The sequence below is a fragment of the Oryctolagus cuniculus genome, chromosome 1 (assembly GCF_051225735.1).
Source record: "Oryctolagus cuniculus isolate XC-2025 breed Fujian yellow rabbit chromosome 1, ASM5122573v1, whole genome shotgun sequence".
NCBI classification, from domain to species: Eukaryota; Metazoa; Chordata; class Mammalia; order Lagomorpha; family Leporidae; genus Oryctolagus; species Oryctolagus cuniculus.
This window is the reverse complement of record NC_142867.1, coordinates 67,278,794-67,294,971: the sequence shown is the minus strand read 5'-3', so window position 1 is coordinate 67,294,971 and position 16,178 is coordinate 67,278,794. Positions and strand designations below refer to the sequence as shown.

The following is a 16,178-nucleotide window of genomic DNA, read 5'->3' as shown; positions in this document are numbered from 1 at the left end:
ATCCAAAGGTTCACTCCCCAATTGGCTGCGATGACCAGAGCTGTGTCAATCTGAGGCCAGGAGCCAGATTATTCTGGGTCTCCCACTTGGGTGCAGGGGCCCAAGGACTTGGGCCATCTTCTACAGCTATCCCAGGCCATAACTGCTAAAGGGTTTCTTAAAGGACAAGGGTAGCTTCAGGGGGAGGTAAATAAAACAATGAGTCACCTTAATTGACAGTATGTAAATACCCAAGGTTTTTTCTGATGAGGCCTCTTCTTTTTTTTTTTTTTTTAAGATTTATTTATTTATTGGAAAGTCAGAGTTACACAGAGAGAGGAGAGGCAGAGAGAGAGAGATCTTCCATCCGATGGTTCACTCCCCAATTGGCCTCAATAGCCAGAGCTGTGCCAACCTGAAGCCAGGAGCCAGGAGCTTCTTCTGGGTCTCCCATGTGGGTGCAGGAGCCCAAGGACTTGGGCCATCTTCTACTGCTTCCCCAGGCCATAGCAGAGAGCTGGATTGGAAGTGGAGCAGCCAGGTCTCGAACCAGTGCTCATATGGGATGCTGGTGCTTCAGGCCAGGGTGTAAACCTGCTGTGCCACAGCACCGGCCCCATGATGGAAACCTCTTAACCAGGGGGCTCAGCATCAATGTTGTTTCCAGACACATAATCCGGCTCTTGATGCTCACCGCTTCAATTCGCCATAGGTGAGTGCTGGCCAGAGGAAAGGGTGTATTTCCAGAAGGCAGCTGCAGTCTTGGGAAAGAAATCATAATACATCTTTTCTGTGTGCTGTTGAAAGATCCCTGTCTGTCTGAAGGTGACAAGGCGACGTACAAAGAGGCAGGGTCCCAGTGGGGACATCCTGGCCCCTGGCCTCTTAGAAGACCAGCCCTGGAAAAAGGGCTGCCGGTCTGTGCTGAGTCCACAGAGCACGTGCTGTGGACAGGTATTCTCTCGGCCCACTTTCTAGAGGGGACTCCTCCGATTCGGGTCTGGGGAGGGGGGGATCCACTGTCGGCTTATCTCGTGGTTGCACAGTTACACCTGGGCTTGCCTCCAGGGCTTCCAGGGTGACCCTTTCGCTTCCCAGATGTGCGTCATTGGCCAATGCACCTCACCTTCCTGAACACTCTGAAGTCACACCTGTAAGTTACAGAGCAAGGATGAAGGAGTGGGCACTGTGGCACAGCAGGTCACGTCACCACCCGGGACACCCGTGTCCCAGGTTGGAATGCCTACTTGCAGTCCCGGCTCCTCCACTTCCCATCCAGCTTCCTGCTAATGCACTTTGGGGGCAGCAGGTGATGGCTCAAGTGCTTGGTCCCTGCCTCTCCGGCGGGGAACCCTGATAGAGCTCCAGGCTTCTGGCTTTGGCCTGGCTCAGCCTGCCTGCTGCAGGCATTTGGGGCATTAATCAGAAGCTGGAAGACCTCTCCCCTCCTCCTGCCCCCCCCCATCACTCTGCTTTTCACATCAGTACGCAGCCGCCCTTCCCCTCTGCCACCATCATCACCATCGTGGTCAGGGCCACGTCAGGACCTTCCTCCCATCCCTTCTCCGCTGCAACCCGCACTCTGGAAACCGGATTCTTCTCCCAGATGCCTTTGGGCCTGGATTTCTGTTTCACCTCGGTCGGGGGGCCTGGAGTCTGAGCCCTGCCCTGGGACGGAGGTATTGTGGCCATCGTCCTCTGACCACAGCTGCGACTCTTCCTTATCCTTGAGTGCTTGTCCCTGCTCTGTGTCCGCCCCGCAGGGAGCAGACCTGCTTCTGTCCTGGCCAGCAGCCTGCTCAATGCCTGGTCCATAAAAGAGGCCCCCTAAATATTCGCTGAAAGAGAGACTGAAGGAGCGACCCATGACTGAACTCCCAGAGTGAACAGGCACATGGCCGCGACGGCTGAGGCCTGCCCGGGCAGGCGGCTAGCTTGGCAGAGCGCGGGGCGCTCATCCTGGCTGCTCTGTGTAGAGGGGGGCTCCCCCGCTTTAGAGTGGGAGACCCAAGGGCCACAGCGCCTTGCTCGCCATCAGCCTCCCGGGAAGTGGGGCTCTGGGACTTGAGCCCAGCTCTGTGTGTCCCCGAGTCGGCTGCTAACTCCAGCACCCACAGACCCACGAGTCCATTTCCATCTGAACAGTGTACTTACAGCACAGATGATTTCTGTTTGCTACAGAGCTCTGGGTTCTTCCAAACGACATTGGACGAAGCCAGCAGAGGGGGTGGTCATTCTCCCATTCTCGGCCTGTTTCCCAAAGCCGGTGAAGAAGAGGGGCGACCCTGGGGTACCAACCCGCGCAGTTGTTCTCCCAGGCCCTCGCGAACCTCATTACCCAGCAAGCTGCTAAGTGACAAGCCCAGGTGTCAGCTCGCGCACGCCCCAATCACTCCGCGATCCTTGCTGGGGGTCAGCCAGCGGCTGGCTCCCGGCCAGCTGAACCTTGCGCAGTGCACTCTCCCTGGAGGGGCCTGCTAGAGGGGAGGGATTTTCCAGCTCGTGACTTGGATGGACCTGGAGTTATTTCCCTCCCCAGCAGCCCCAGCCTGAGAGGCACCAGCGGCCTCTGCTGCGTGGTTGCTGGGACAGGGTGCGGGTGTGGGCCAGTCCCATCCGCGGAGCCTGGCTGGGGTGGGGTGGCCCCCAGAAGTCTCAGGAGGCTGTAGACTCCCACAGCAGCCCAGGAGAGGCACCTGGCGGCAGCAGCTGGCTCCGGGAGGGGGCTGGGTTCCAGGGCACCCTCGGCTCAGAGGGGGAGAGGGGTCTGAGGCAGCAGTAGCAGAGGACGGGACCCGGCCTGCCCGTGCGTGCGTGGAGCTGCAGGGCCCAGCGTGGGGGAGGGGTGGCCGGTGGGAAGAGGGCAGGAAGGGGGATTTGGCGCAGGCTCGGCTGCCTGGTCTCAATTTACTCGGAGGAGCCTCCTGACAGGCGGTGAGAGCGTGCGCGCTTTCCTGCGCCTGCTAAGTGTTTATGGAATGATTTGTGAGGAGAAGTTTCTTTGGAAGCAGCTCGGGGAAGGCATGCTATTAAGAGCTCTTTCTCTGAGTTCCCCTTGGCCCGCAGCCCCCCCAGCCCCCGGGGTCCGGGCAGCCCATGGTCACAGCAGCTGTTTGCGATTTTGCAGGCCACGGGGCTGGGGAAGCCGGAGAAGCAGGGCAATTTCCTCCTCCCGGCGGGGGAGTGAGGCAGCCGGGGAGCACCAGAGCCGGAGCCGAGCCGGAGCCAGGAGCTTCCTGGGGCGGGGTGGGGGGCTGTTCCTGGGGCCAGGATGAGGATGGGCAGCAGGACAGGATGGAGCCGGGTGGGTGACGGAGAGAGATGGACGTGGATGCACATTGTGGGGACTGCCTTGTCCACGGGCTGGGAGCTCCCTGGGCTCACCTCCATCGCCCCCTGGCACCACTGGGCACTCAGGGTGGGCCCAGAGTAGGGGCGTGGCCTGGTGAGTGGCACTTCCCTGACGGGTTTCACTGGGTCAGCCGTTCTGCCCAGCTGTGGGTCACTGCAGCCATCCCGGGCACAGGGAGAGCCCTGGGCTGGCCCTGGAAGTTCAGGTTGCTGTGAACCTGGATCTGGGAAGCCCAGAGCAACCTCCAGCTCTTCCCTCTGGTCGCCACCGAACAGCCTCTGCATCCGCAGGAGGCAGCCACCAGACACTAGCTAGGAGCTGTGACTGCCATTTCTGCCTTCTCGCACAGGCCACCGTGACAACAGCCCGGGATGTCCGGGTGTAACAGCCACTCTCCTGAGGTCGCGCAGTGAGTACCTCCCCAGCTGGGAATGAAAGTCAGGTGTTCAAGACCAAAGCTGGAAGCTACTCTGGCCAAAAACACTCCCCTCTGTTAGCTCACTGGGCACGCTGCATCACCAGCATCTATCTGTGCTCCGACTCCTCCCTTACGCAGAGCTGCCCGAGCAGAGGGTCACAGCGGCTGAATCCTGGGACCTAAGGACGGGCCCAGAAGATATGGATGGGTAGATGGATAAATGGGTAGATGGGTGGGTGCATAGATGGGTGGATGGATGGATGGGCAGGTTGATATGTTGATGGGTGAATGAGTGAGTGTATGGGTGGGTGATGGAGGATGGGTTGGTGGATGGATGAAGGGGTGGGTGAGTGGGTTGATGGGTAAATGAGGGTCTGTGTAGGTGGGTGGATGGATGGATGGATGGATGGGAAGATGGACAGATGGATAGATGGGTGGATGGGTGGATGGGTGGATGGATGGATGGGTAAATGGGTAGATAGATGGGTAGGTGGGTGGATGGGTGAGTGGTTGGCTGGCCGAATAAATTCTAGGCCAGAACTGGGAAGGTTCTGCATGAACCAATTAGCAAAGCTCACAGGAAAGTATGTACCTTGAGAGAGGCGGCCTGTGGTGAGGGGTATGCATTTGGAGCAGTGGACCAAGCTACCAAATCAAGGAGCTGTATTGGAAGTTTATGGGAGTTTCTGTTGGCATTTTGTGAGTGGAGACATTCGGATATCTTGAGGGACATTTGGGTGAATGAGAAACCTGCTTACAATTACCTGGGCCTTGAATTCAATTCTGTTTTATGTCTAAGTACAAATTATTTTTTGCAGGTCCAGCACTGTGGCTCAGCAGGTTAAGCTGTTGCCTGCAGCACCAGCATCTGATATGGACAGAGGTTCAAGTCCTGGCTGCTCCACTTCTGATCCAGCTCCCTGCTAATGCACCTGGGAAAACAACAGTGGAAGACAGCCCAGGTGCTTGAGCCCTTGCACCCACATGGGAGACCTGGAAGGAGCTCCTGGCTCCTGGCTTTGGTCTGGCCCAGCCCCAGCCTTTGTGGTCACTTGAGGAGTGAACTGGCAGATGGAAGGCCTCTCTCTGTCTCTTTCTTTCTGTAACTCTTAACTGTCAAATAAATAAATAAATCTTCTTTGAGAAATGATTTTTTGCATGATGGTAGTACACCCTGATTTTCCCAGAGTATGACAACCTTGTAAATTGGGGAAGATGCACCTTGTTCTGGGTATTGTGGAGACGAGCTCACCATGTCACCAAGCTGACGTCACTGGCAGCGGCCGTCTCCTGACGCTTGGGGATCGTTCTGGTACACCTGGCCAGGCTGCACCCTCCATAGCCTTTTAGTACATCTTATTGGTAGTCAGCTATCATGAGTCTGTCCGCTTACCTCAGAGGCGTGCTGGAGCTGTATCACAGGAGAGCAGATGGGGTGCACTGCTCCCCAGCTCTGCATGAGGCGCCGTCGTATTGGTGGCCTGGAATCCGCCTCGAAGGAAGTGTCGACACTGCAGGAATTGGCCAGCGATGGCCATCGGGGTTTGTGTGCTTGAGAGACGGTCACAGAACACTTACCAGCTCATCCTGGCCACGCTTCCTCCCTGTCTATGAGGATGGTTCCAACACAGTAAAAGGCCCAGGGCGGTGGACAGAGGGACAGATGGTGACAGCGGTTGGGACCCCCCCCCCAGCGATGCAGACAGAAGGGGGCTGCTGAAGGGCCCTGGGCACGTGAGAGGAGGACCCTCAAAGCTGGAGCCACACAGGGGTCTGCCCGTCATCTCCCCTGTGGACCACAGGTGCCCGTCTCAGGGCAGGGCAGGGGCTGCTCCCTCCCTCCGAAGATCTTAGCAACTTTGCGGCATGATGGGTGCTATGTGCTGGGGCTGCTATGCTGGGCTGGGCTGTTCTGTGCCTTGCAGTCAGGAGCAATAAAGCTAGACAGCAAAGGGGCGGCCACGGGGCTTCGACACTGGCTGGCCCTGGTCTTGACCCCCCTGGGCTACCCCTTGTGTCAGTCTGGAGCCCACTGCCCAGGCGCTCAGCATCTCCCCGAGCAAGGGGCCTTTTACAAGTTCATGGAAAACCAGAACTAAAGGGAGTTTATTTGGGGGTCAAAAACCAGTTGACATCCAGGCATGATTTTTTTTTGCAATATGCGTTGTGCTGGACTTTCTGAAGACCCCTGGCATTAACAACTCCCCCCACTGGAGCCCGCCCCCTCCCCCATGTGACAGGTTCCTGTCCTGTGTTACTTCCTCGGGTCCCCTCCTCAGACTCCTGGCGGGGTCATCCTCTGCTCCACAGTTTTCAGACAGGAAGACAGGCTCAGAGAAGCTGGGACTTGCCCAAGGTCACCGGCCAGAGTGCTGGAGCCAGCACCACAAGCCAGGCTGTCTGACTCCCCGCTGGGCCCTTAACCGCACTCGGGAACTTTCAAAGGGAAGATGGTATCTCTCCCACCCCTCCCTTCAGTGAGAGCCAGTGTGTAGGTCAGAGCTGGACCGGGCCAGAGGAATGATCTAATCCCAAGATTCTGCACAGTTTGTCAACCCACCCCACCCCCAGCACACGGCAGTGGCAGCCTCATTATCAAGGCAGCAGGCCCAGCCCCGAGAGAAGCAGAGGCCCTGTTCTCTAAGCAGAGCTGTTTCTGTTGCTGTTTACCGTGTAGGTAGGGTCAGCCTGAAGAATGGTGACTTCAGTGGCGTTCCGGAGAGCCAATGTTATTGCTATGGCTTGAAAACACAAACAGAGAAAGAATCTATTAGTCACCAAGGAGTGTAATAGGCCTGTTGAGTAATCAGCCTGCCGACCGCAGTACCTGCAAACCGCAGGGATGATGAATGAAATTCCCCAGCCAAATTCCTGGACCCTTGCAGGTGGCGTGGGGCCCAGGGGGCGGGCAGGTCAGCAGCCTCGCTCTGGAAACCCTGCTTCCTCCCGGAGGACGGAGGCTCCCACTGTGGGTCAACTTCCTATTGGGACACCAAGGCGCAGAAAGGACAAATGGATTCCCCAAGGTCACCCAGCGGGTTCAGGGCAGAGTCAGGGCCCGAAGCCAGTTCTCACCAGCTGTCTTCAGTCTGGGAGGACAGCAAGGGCTCGTGAGCCACGGCTGGGTCCCACGGGCCGCTCTCCATCCCTCCCTGAGCTGCCTTCCTCCTCCCCAGACCCACGGCCCCTCCCCTTTGCAGATAAGACTGCCAAGATTTCCGGAGAGGCTTGGGGACAGGGTGTGGCTTCCGGAATGTCCAGAACTGGGGACGGTCTGGGGAGAGACCCGGCTCTGTGTCTGCTGTCCTCTGCGCCTGTCCTTTCCCAGCCGCGTGGGCGGATCCAGACAGCATCAGGGATTTGCCAACAGGCAGAGACCAAAGAGTTCCCCAGAACCCAATCAGAAAGCACCTCTCGGAAAGGAGGGAAGACTGGGAGGGACTTGGCCGGAGCTTTGACTTCGGAGCCCTTGAGATCCTCGCCACGGGGTGAGCCAGGCTTCTCTGTCCTGGCCTCGGTCTTCCCCTTCCGTAAGCTGGGCATAGGGATGCTCGTCCACTCTGCACTCTCGCTGAGCACGCGGTCTCAGACAGAACAGCGCAGTGCCTACCGCATTCCAGGTGCTGAGCTCAGTCACTCTCCGCGCGTTCTTCCCTTTCAGTCTCACGACAACCTTAACGCTGGCACATGCATTTCCTATTTAGTGAGGAGACAACCGAGGCTCGGACCTTGTCCAGAACCCCAGCGGCGGGGGACCACATTCTGAAGACGCTTTATGCAGGAGTGTGGAATTGACTGAAGCAAGAATATTTTTTTTTAATTTGAAAGGCAGAGAGAGAGAGAGAGAGAGAGAGAGAACGCTCCCATCCCCTGAGTGACCACCCCAATGTCTGTAAGAGCTGTGCCAGGCTGAAGAACTCAACCTGGGTTTCCCAGTGGGTGACAGTGATGCAGGTACTAGAGCCAGCCTCCCAGCTCTGCATTAGCAGAAAGCTGGAAGCAGGGGCAGAGTCCTGGTTCGAACCCAGGCACCCAGATGAGGTCTGTGGGCCTCCCGAGCAGCCTTCTAACCAATGCCAGCCCCTGCAGCAGGCGTCCTGAGCCAAGCCATAGAGACACCAAGGCACCCCACAGCAGGATGCGCCCTGGGCACAAGCTGAGTTGTGGAGTGAAGCCGCCCTCAGTCTGACAGGAGGTCACGTGGCCACCTCCACTGTGCTGTCACAGGTCACCAGCTGCTAGGGGTCCCCATGCCAGAGCTGGCAGGCTCAGGGGGCTTGCTGAGGGGCACAGTGGCTGCCGTGAGAGGCACGGGAGTCTCTGGATGACAGCACTTGCATGGCCACCAGGATGCCAGCCAGGTGTTTTGCAGCGTTGGCTGTTCAGATCGGCAGTTTTGTGAAATGGGCCTCACCAGTGTCATGTTACAGGTGAGCAGACTGAGGCCCGGAGCCTGTGGCCACAGCCCCAGCCCCAGCTTCTCCCGGTCTCCAGCGTGGATCCATGTCTGCTCCAGGACACAGTGGGAGTCCCCACAGCCCTGTGGGGCCTCTGGCTCCATGAATGAGCAAATTCAGCCTGGCCCTCCTTCCAGAGGTTGGCGGATCCCTACGAGAGCACACAGGGGAGCCCGTGATGGATGTCTTGCTAGTTTGTGATTTCAGGGGGACCAGGGGCTCCTCAGCTCCCAAATAGCACTGCTTGGACCCACCCTGGCACCTGTGATTCCCCCATAAGAGCTACTGTCCAGGGCCAGATCTTGTCCCCGGCCAGCTCCCCAAAGAGTGGCGCTCTGGGGTAGGATTACCCCCAACCCTGGGAGCCTTTACAACATGGTCCAAGGGTTGGGCCCAGTTCAGTCTTCCCCGGGAAGGCAGGGGGTCTGGGACAGATGAGCAGCCTGGGCAGAGCCCCATGTGACAAGCCCAGCCCCGTCTTCTGGCAGGCAAGTGCACCATCTCCTAAAGGAGGCTGGGGCTGTCATATGGAATGCCCCAACAGGTCTGGAGCCCGGGAGGCCCCACTGAGAGGAGTCTGGGCAGACGGGGCTTCTGGGGGAAGCCTGGGGGCTGGGAGCTGCCCAAAGTGAGGATGGCCAAGGCAGCGTGCAGCAGGCGGCCTCTGCTATTACCGCAAGGTTTCTATGTATAGGGACGGCAGCTCCAGAGCCATGGGCGTGCCCAGGGGCGTGGCTGGGGTGTGGCCAACCCCAACTGTGATGGCTGCTGAGGTTGGGCGATGGGGGTTGGGCAATGGCATCTCCAGGGTAAGCTCCTGGCCCAAGCCGAGGTCGTCTAGGATGTGGGCCGAGGGTGACCTTTCCAAGTGGATACCCACTAGGGCTTTAGCATGCAGCCATGCTTGGTTGGAACTCTGGCTCCATTGGAGGACTTGGGCTCTTAAATGTCAATCAGCGAACGCTCCCAGGCTGGGAGGCATCAGAGCCAGGCACCAGAGTCGCGCTACGGCTTGGTGGAAGTCGAGGTCCACATGGGTCTGCTGTGGGACCATCTGTGGGGAATGGGTCCCAGCAGGGCATGTCCCTCCTCCAGCCTGCAGCCCTTGCGGGGTGAGAACAAGATAGAAAGTACAGGCAAGGCCCGCGGCAAGAGGGAAACCCGTTTTCTGGGTGTATTCACCAGACTGGAATTTTCAAAGGCGTTCTTTGAGGAAGCCCTCTCACATCTCTCCATGAAACCAGCTACAGAGGGCCATCAGGGACGAGAAAGTTCTACAGGCTGCCCCTTGCGGGAGTCTGGCATTATGTACCATGAGAAGTGGGACTGTGCGTCCCTCCCACTTGTCACAGTACCACCGCAGATGTGCGACTTCCCTGTCTGCGAGGCAAGAGCGTCCCAGCGTTCTCTATGTGGGAGGGGACAATTTCTGGGTAAGGGCCCCACTGTTGGTTATGAATCAGAAGATGGGACATTAGCTGGCCAGGACATTAGTGCTATTGCAAGGGTCCTGTCCTGTCTCATCTAGTCCTGGCCTGTGGTGGTCTCAGGGCTCCTGGCAGGGTCACAGACCTGCCACTGCTGTTCACCCCGTGGGAGGCCTGGAGAGGGGCTACCTCCTCCAGTAGCATGGGGTTTTGTAGACAGTGGAGGACAGCAGACGCCACCCCTTCCTGCAGGTGGAATGTGCCACAGGACCTGGGTTTGCTGTCAACCTGTTTTAAAGAGGCCTCGGATGTCTTGCCAAGTGGCAGGTGCTGCTTCCGTGACCCAAAGCCTATTGGGCAACCCTGTAACCAGGGTCTCAAGCTTTGAGCCTGGGAGGCTCTCTGTTGCCAAGAAAGCCCAGCGGCTCGTCCAGCAACATGGCTGAGACCACCAGGAGGTGCAGCCAGGGGTCCAGAAGTGGGGGTGGTGCGCGGATGGCACAGCAAGGCCGTGAGCACACAGGGCCAGGACTCAGAGCTGCTGGCTGCCTGTGTCCCAGGCTGGGAAGGCCAGGGCCGATTAGCCTCCAGGGAGAGCCCTGCAGCCCAAGGTGGCCGTGCACGGGGCCCCTGCGCCAAGGCGGGGCTTCCATTTTTTCCCTGAACGGAAGCAGACCACATTCACTGGAAAAGAAACTTGCCGATGAGATGGCTGAGTCCCGGCACTGTCGTCTCACGTAGCTCAGGAGCAGCTCTTCCCGGCGCGTGCTGTCTGTTAATCCGGACTGAGCGCCCTCGAGGTGGACAGAGCACCTGCTCCTGCCTGCTCTGCTTCCATCCGCCATATCCCACTATGGCCCTCTCTGTGTCTTTTTAAAAAAATCTTTACCTTTTTACTTGTAGATAATTACAGATGGGGCGGCATTTGGCACAGTGGTTAAGCCACCCCTTAGGGCTCCCATGTCAGAGTGCCTGGAACCAAGTCACGCTCCACTTCCCACCCAGCAGCTGCCTGCTAAAGTGCCTGGGAAGGCAGCGGAGGACGGTCCAAGTGCCTGGACCCCTGCACCCACGTGGGAGACCTGGATGGACTTACTGCCTCTTGGCTTCATTCTGGCCATGCCCCTGCTGTTGCAGGCATTTGGGGAGTGAACCAGCAGATAGAAGATCCCTCCTCTCCTTTTAAAATAAAATTTTAAAAATAAAAATCATAGAGGGGCTGGCATTATGGCGTGGTGGATAAGCTGCTGCCTGCAGTGCCAGCATCCCATATGGGTTCCGGTTCGAGTCCTGACTGCTCCACTTCTGATCCGGCTCTCTGCTATGGCCTGGGGAAGCAGTGGAGGATGGCCCAAGTCCTTGGGCCCCTGCATCCACGTGGGAAACCTGGAAGCAACTCTTGGCTCCTGGCTTTGGATCACCTCAGCTCTGGCTGTTGTGGCTATTTGGAGAGTGAGCCAGAGCGAACCCACTTGGGGGGCGCCTCACTGCCTAGCCAGGGCCATCTGCACCGTAACCTGCTGGGCACGGGTTGGGAGGGCCTGCTTGCTCCGACTGCCGCGTGGGGTGATGGTAAGTGACCTGATCCCCCCAGCTTTGCTCTCTTGACTGTCCAGTAAGGGTTTGGACTCTGCTGTCTCATCTGTGACAATCCCATGGGGCCCTGTAGCCTCCCTCCACCAACCTTCTGTGAATGGAGCTCAAGCTCTTCAACGCAGCATTCAAGGCCCTGTGTGGGCCGACCCCGGTGACCCTGTGACCCCCTCTCTCCCCACTGCACCACACTCCCACCTTGGGCCCCAGCAACATGGAGTCAGCTGCCGCCTCCCAGACTTGCAGTACCCTTCCCTGACCGCCTTGCGGGGCCCTCACCCCCTGCAGATGTCACTTCTTCTAGGAAGCCCTCCCTGACTGTCTTCCTACTCCAGAGTGAATTTGTACTGCTCGCTCCTCTTTGCATCCAAACACTGCACTCTTATTATCTGCCCTGCCTGTTCTTTCACCCAAATTGACCAGGCCTGGTGCCTGGGGACCAGGGAACAGCGACGCAGGGCTCTGGTACCCAGTACAGCACCGGGCACAATACAGACTCCTGCTGATGGGAGCAGGCTTCCAGCCAACTTCAGCCTGTGAGGATGGCGCTTCTTCCTTCTTCCCTCCTTATCCTCTCCTCCCCTCCCCCAGCTCCCCAGGCTGCTCTGCCCCAGGGCGGGTGAGCTCTGATGTGGCTTGGCAGAACCCAGCGCTTTCTTTTGAACACAATGAAAATCAAACAGCACATTGTTCTGCCCTTGTTGGGAAAGTCTCAGGGTGGAAGGCTGCCCCCCCATCCCCACACCACCTCGGCTGGATTTTCCCATTCCTCGGAACCCAAGCTCTCAGAGACATCCTGGAATCGCGGGATAATGGAGCCTTCGACTGATGTCATCCCAGAATTCTATAATCACCGAATCACAGAAAGCCACAGTAACGATAGCTTGGTGTTTTCTTTTGTTAAAACAGAGATTCCATTTGCAACACGGAATCTTGGCATGCAGACCCCCAGAATCCCTCACACACGGGTGCCCCGGATGGCAAGTTGGGCCCAGGAGTGCATCTCCTGCAGGTGAGCCCTCCCAGCCGGCCCTTGGCCCACCCGAGAGAGGAACGTTCTGGCGATGGACAGACTCGTGTCTGATCCCAACCCTCGGCTGCCAGCCCCTCAGTGTGCGGCCCCGGAAGCCCATCCGCCTCCTAATCTCCACTTTCATCTCAGCACGGACGTGCTAACCTTAGGTGAGCAATACAGTCTTAGCTCGCATCTGATCCCTGTTCTAAGCTCCTGGTGGGAGGTGTGCGGGGTCTTGAATGGTGCCAGGCTCTCTGAAAAGCTTTGGTGGCCTCATGGGATTCAAAAGCAAATGGAAGAAAAGCAAGGAAGACCTTTCTCTCTGTCTCTCTCTCTCACTGTCCACTCTGCCTGTCAAAAAAAAAAAAAAAGAAAAAAGAAAAAAAAAAAAAAAAAGAAAAGAAAAGCAGGTGTCAGGCTGGTGTGACACAGACCGAGGCACTGCTGGGGTGCCAACATCCCATAACAGAGTGGTGGTTCAGTCCTGGCTGCTCCACTTCTGATCCAGCTCCCTGCTAATGTGCCTGAGAAAGCAGCAGAAGATGGCCCACGTCCCTGGGTTCCTGCACCCATGTGGGAGACCCAGATGAAGCTCCTGACTCCTGGCTTCTGCCTGGCCCAGAGCTGGCTGTTGCTGCCATCTGGAGAGCAAACCAGCAGATGGAAGATCTCTCCCTCCCTCCCTTCCTCTTCCTCTCCCTGTCTCTGTCACTCTGCTTGTCAATGCCCGATATGAGGTGCACCAGGGAAGGGCACGGAGGGGTCTTGTGGTTAAGTCTTTCTGGTGCACCCAGTTCCCGTTGGCCTCCTCCTGACCACACATCTTTGTCTCTGAGCGGCTGGGACTCTGTCCCCGGGGGGTCCTAGAGGGCAGGGCTACAGTGTAGCCATGTGTCACTCCCCAGCACAGTGTGGGCCAGAGCCCACAGCAGAAACAGAGACTGGAGCTGGAAAGTGGTCACCTCGTCCACCCAGCTGGGGCCACCCTCTCCCCAAGAGGCCGGGACCTTCTTCCAGGCCACAGAGTGCGGAATTGGTGGAGAAGCTTCTAGACCCCAGCCATTCTGTCTCCCCAAACCTGTTTTTCTTTCTGGTACTCCACACGGTGGCATTTGGTCTTCCCAGTCTCTGACTTATTTACATGTTGAGGGAGAGGGGGTTGAGCACCACCCCCCCTGCTCAGGACATCAAAGTCAGCCAAACCTCCGAGCCCTGGATGGGAGGTCTGCAGGAGCTGCCCTGTCAGCATGTGGGCAAGGACAAGCCCCCTCCTGAGAGGCAGGGAGGCCGGGCCATGGTGGGTTGGAGCTGGGCTGGGATCAAGTTGCCCTGAATGGAAACAAACTCCAACCCCAATCCAAACCCAAAGAGAGATTCCAGGAGGAACTGGGTGTCCCAGGCAGCCCCAGGCTAGGCTGGGCCAGGGGTGGGGGCAAACAGGGAACTCATGGCTGCAGGCTCCCCACAGGGGCATGCTGTCCCAGGCCTGTGGCGAGTGGCCCTCCCTGCAAGCCCATGGCACAGGCACAGGGCAGCTCCCGGCCTGTGCTCACATATGCCAGGGTCTCCGGGCACCAAGGCCAGGAGGGAGGGTGAGGAGACTGGGGCTGCACCAGTCCTCTGTTAGCAACATGAACCCTGCAGGCACAGACAGCAGAGGGGAGCAGGGCCTTAGCGCCTCCCACTGTGCTCTTGGCCCAAGTTAAGGCTCAGCTGGGGGCTTCTTGGCCCGGGGAGTCTGCGCTCACATTTGGCTGTGCTGCCGGCTTCCCAGGGAAGTAGCAGCTGAGAATAAACCAGGCCTGACATTGACGAGTTGGCTAAGAAGCACCTCTGAGCTCTGCCAGGGGAGCAGGTCCTTTATTCAGACCGGGGCCCCAGATGTGGGAGGAAGCAGCGAATGCTCAGCGCCTGTGGCTCCTCACACCCGGGGCTAGCCCCTTAGTGAGGCGTGCCCCCTGCGTCAGTCCCTGGCCTGGCACCCTGGCGGGCCAGGCAGACAGCGTGTGGGGCCACCAAGGTGACCGGCAGGGCTGGCGCGGGCTCGCCCTCTGCCCCCACAGCCCACGCTTCTGCTCTCTGCTCCCTTGCCTTGGCCACAAGCGTGAAGCGCCAGCCCCAGGGAGCCCTCGGCTGGGCCTCCAGGGCCTCTTGCGGGGAGCTCTGGAATGTGCTGCCGCTGTTTTTATGCCACCTCCCTGCCCCCGTGCCTGGGGTTTTTAACGTGTCGTGGAGACCTTTTTTCTCCTTGTAATTGGCCTTCGCGTTTACTACCACGTGGCTGCCCTCTGCGCTGCCTGTGCCCCCAACCCTGTCTCTGACCCGGGAGCCGAAAGGTGAGACCCTGGCAGCCATGTTTGCCCGACCGTGACCCTGGCTCCTGATTGGAGCAGGGTGGACACGTGACCCTGGCTGGCCCAGTCACGTGTCCTCGTGCTGTGGGGTTTGGCGGTCAGGGACGGCTGTGGTATAGTGGAGGCGAGATGCAGCCAGGGCTGTGGTTGAGGCGGTGATGGGCACGTCCCGGTCCTGCCCCCCTCAGCTCCTGGCTGCACTTCCTACCCCAAGGGCCCTCGCCGGCGTGCAGGAGTTCCACAGACGCCGTGTCCTTCAGCGGAATGACCCTTTGGGCCGGAGCTCGCCCACCTGTCTGAACAGGACTGCTGACCGGCCGCGGCTTCTCGGGCACGAACTCCGACGCCCACTGGCCTTGGAGTTCACTGCGCCATCCCTCTCCCTTCTCCCGCGCTCGGGGCCACGCCCTTAACATATGTCCACACCTGGGCTCGCTGCCCTTCTACCCAGATACACCCTCTCTCTACCCCCATCTGGTGCTACCTAGCCTTCCAGAAGCTTGCAAATTCCAGTACCCCTTGGCACTCCCATCAGGCAGCTCTTATCACCCCTTAAGAGCCTTGGTTTTCCGGGACATCTGCCCTGGGCAGAGTGGGACGAGTGGCCATTTGTTTTAATACCACAGACATGTTTATGCCCTCACCACGGGCGTCTGGGGCCACCCATCCTGCTGCCACCGCATCCCTGTCCATTCCAAATGGGACAGCTTGAGGGAACGCACAGGACAGAGCCCCCTCCATTCCTGTGACCCTTGGGCAGCCAGGGGGAGAGGGGGAGAGGGGGAGAGGCGGGAGCGCCTGGTGCCCACGCTGGCCTGCCCCGCCTCTTCACTCACTGGCTCTGCTTCCCCAGAAGCCACCTTGCTGCACTGACGGGCTGCCTGCCTTCCTTCCTCTCTGGAGTGTCAAAACCACCTTCCGACATCAGTACGCTTGTCCCAGCCCCAGCCCCCCCATTCCACCATGGGTCATGGCCTCAGCCCTTTCTCTGCTGGTCACAGCCACTTGACGCTTGGGGCTTGCTGTGTTCCCCCAAATACAGTGATTCCCAGACAGCTTCCAACCCAAAGCAGGGAGCATTCCTCATTGGGGAGGTGCTGGGTGCTAGAGGGGGCCACGGGGGCCTGTTGTGGGATGATTGTGCTCACATGTGCTGTCCTGACCCCAGCGAGGGCAACCTTCTTTGGAATAGGGTCTTTGCCACTGTAATTAGGCCATCCTGGATCAGCATTGTGAGAGAGGACAAGATGCAGGGGCCCAGGGCAGCAGCCGAGCCACAGAGGCAGAGGCTGGAGTGACACAGCTGCAAACCAACCACTGCTGACCTCTCCTGCCCCCTCCCGCCCCCTTCCGGTTTGGCTGCCCAGTAACAGTTCTTGTTCTCCCTCCATGTCTTTGCCTGTGGGGGGCCAGAGAACATGTACAGAGTTTGCATCTACTCCCTGCTTCATAATCTCTCTTGGACAATCACTTCTTTTAAGATCTATTTATTTATTTGAAAGGTAGAGTTACACAGCAAGAGAGAGAGAGATCTGCCATCCGTTGGTTCACTCCCCAAATGGCTCCAACAGCCAGAGTGGGGC

The 16,178-nt window shown here is 58.5% G+C and overlaps 2 long non-coding RNA genes across 4 annotated transcripts; one reads left to right on the top strand and one right to left on the bottom strand.

The window, feature by feature from the left end:
* Positions 1 to 258: 258 nt before the first annotated feature.
* LOC149128445 (uncharacterized) lies at positions 259 to 2,343 on the bottom strand. The gene is made up of 3 exons (XR_016219013.1): positions 2,134 to 2,343; positions 1,032 to 1,130; positions 259 to 740 (listed from the first exon to the last, which is right to left on the bottom strand). It is a non-coding gene; the product is annotated as an uncharacterized LOC149128445 (long non-coding RNA).
* Positions 2,344 to 2,822: 479 nt separating this feature from the next.
* LOC138849994 (uncharacterized) lies at positions 2,823 to 4,899 on the top strand. Of its 3 annotated transcripts, XR_016219012.1 has the most exons (4): positions 2,823 to 2,913; positions 3,681 to 3,740; positions 3,888 to 3,957; positions 4,568 to 4,899. It is a non-coding gene; the product is annotated as an uncharacterized LOC138849994 (long non-coding RNA). The 3 variants fall into 3 exon arrangements; XR_016219011.1 differs by lacking the exon at positions 2,823 to 2,913 and having other exon boundaries at positions 3,610 to 3,740; XR_011389366.2 differs by lacking the exons at positions 2,823 to 2,913; positions 3,888 to 3,957 and having other exon boundaries at positions 3,434 to 3,740.
* The last annotated feature ends 11,279 nt before the right edge of the window (positions 4,900 to 16,178 follow it).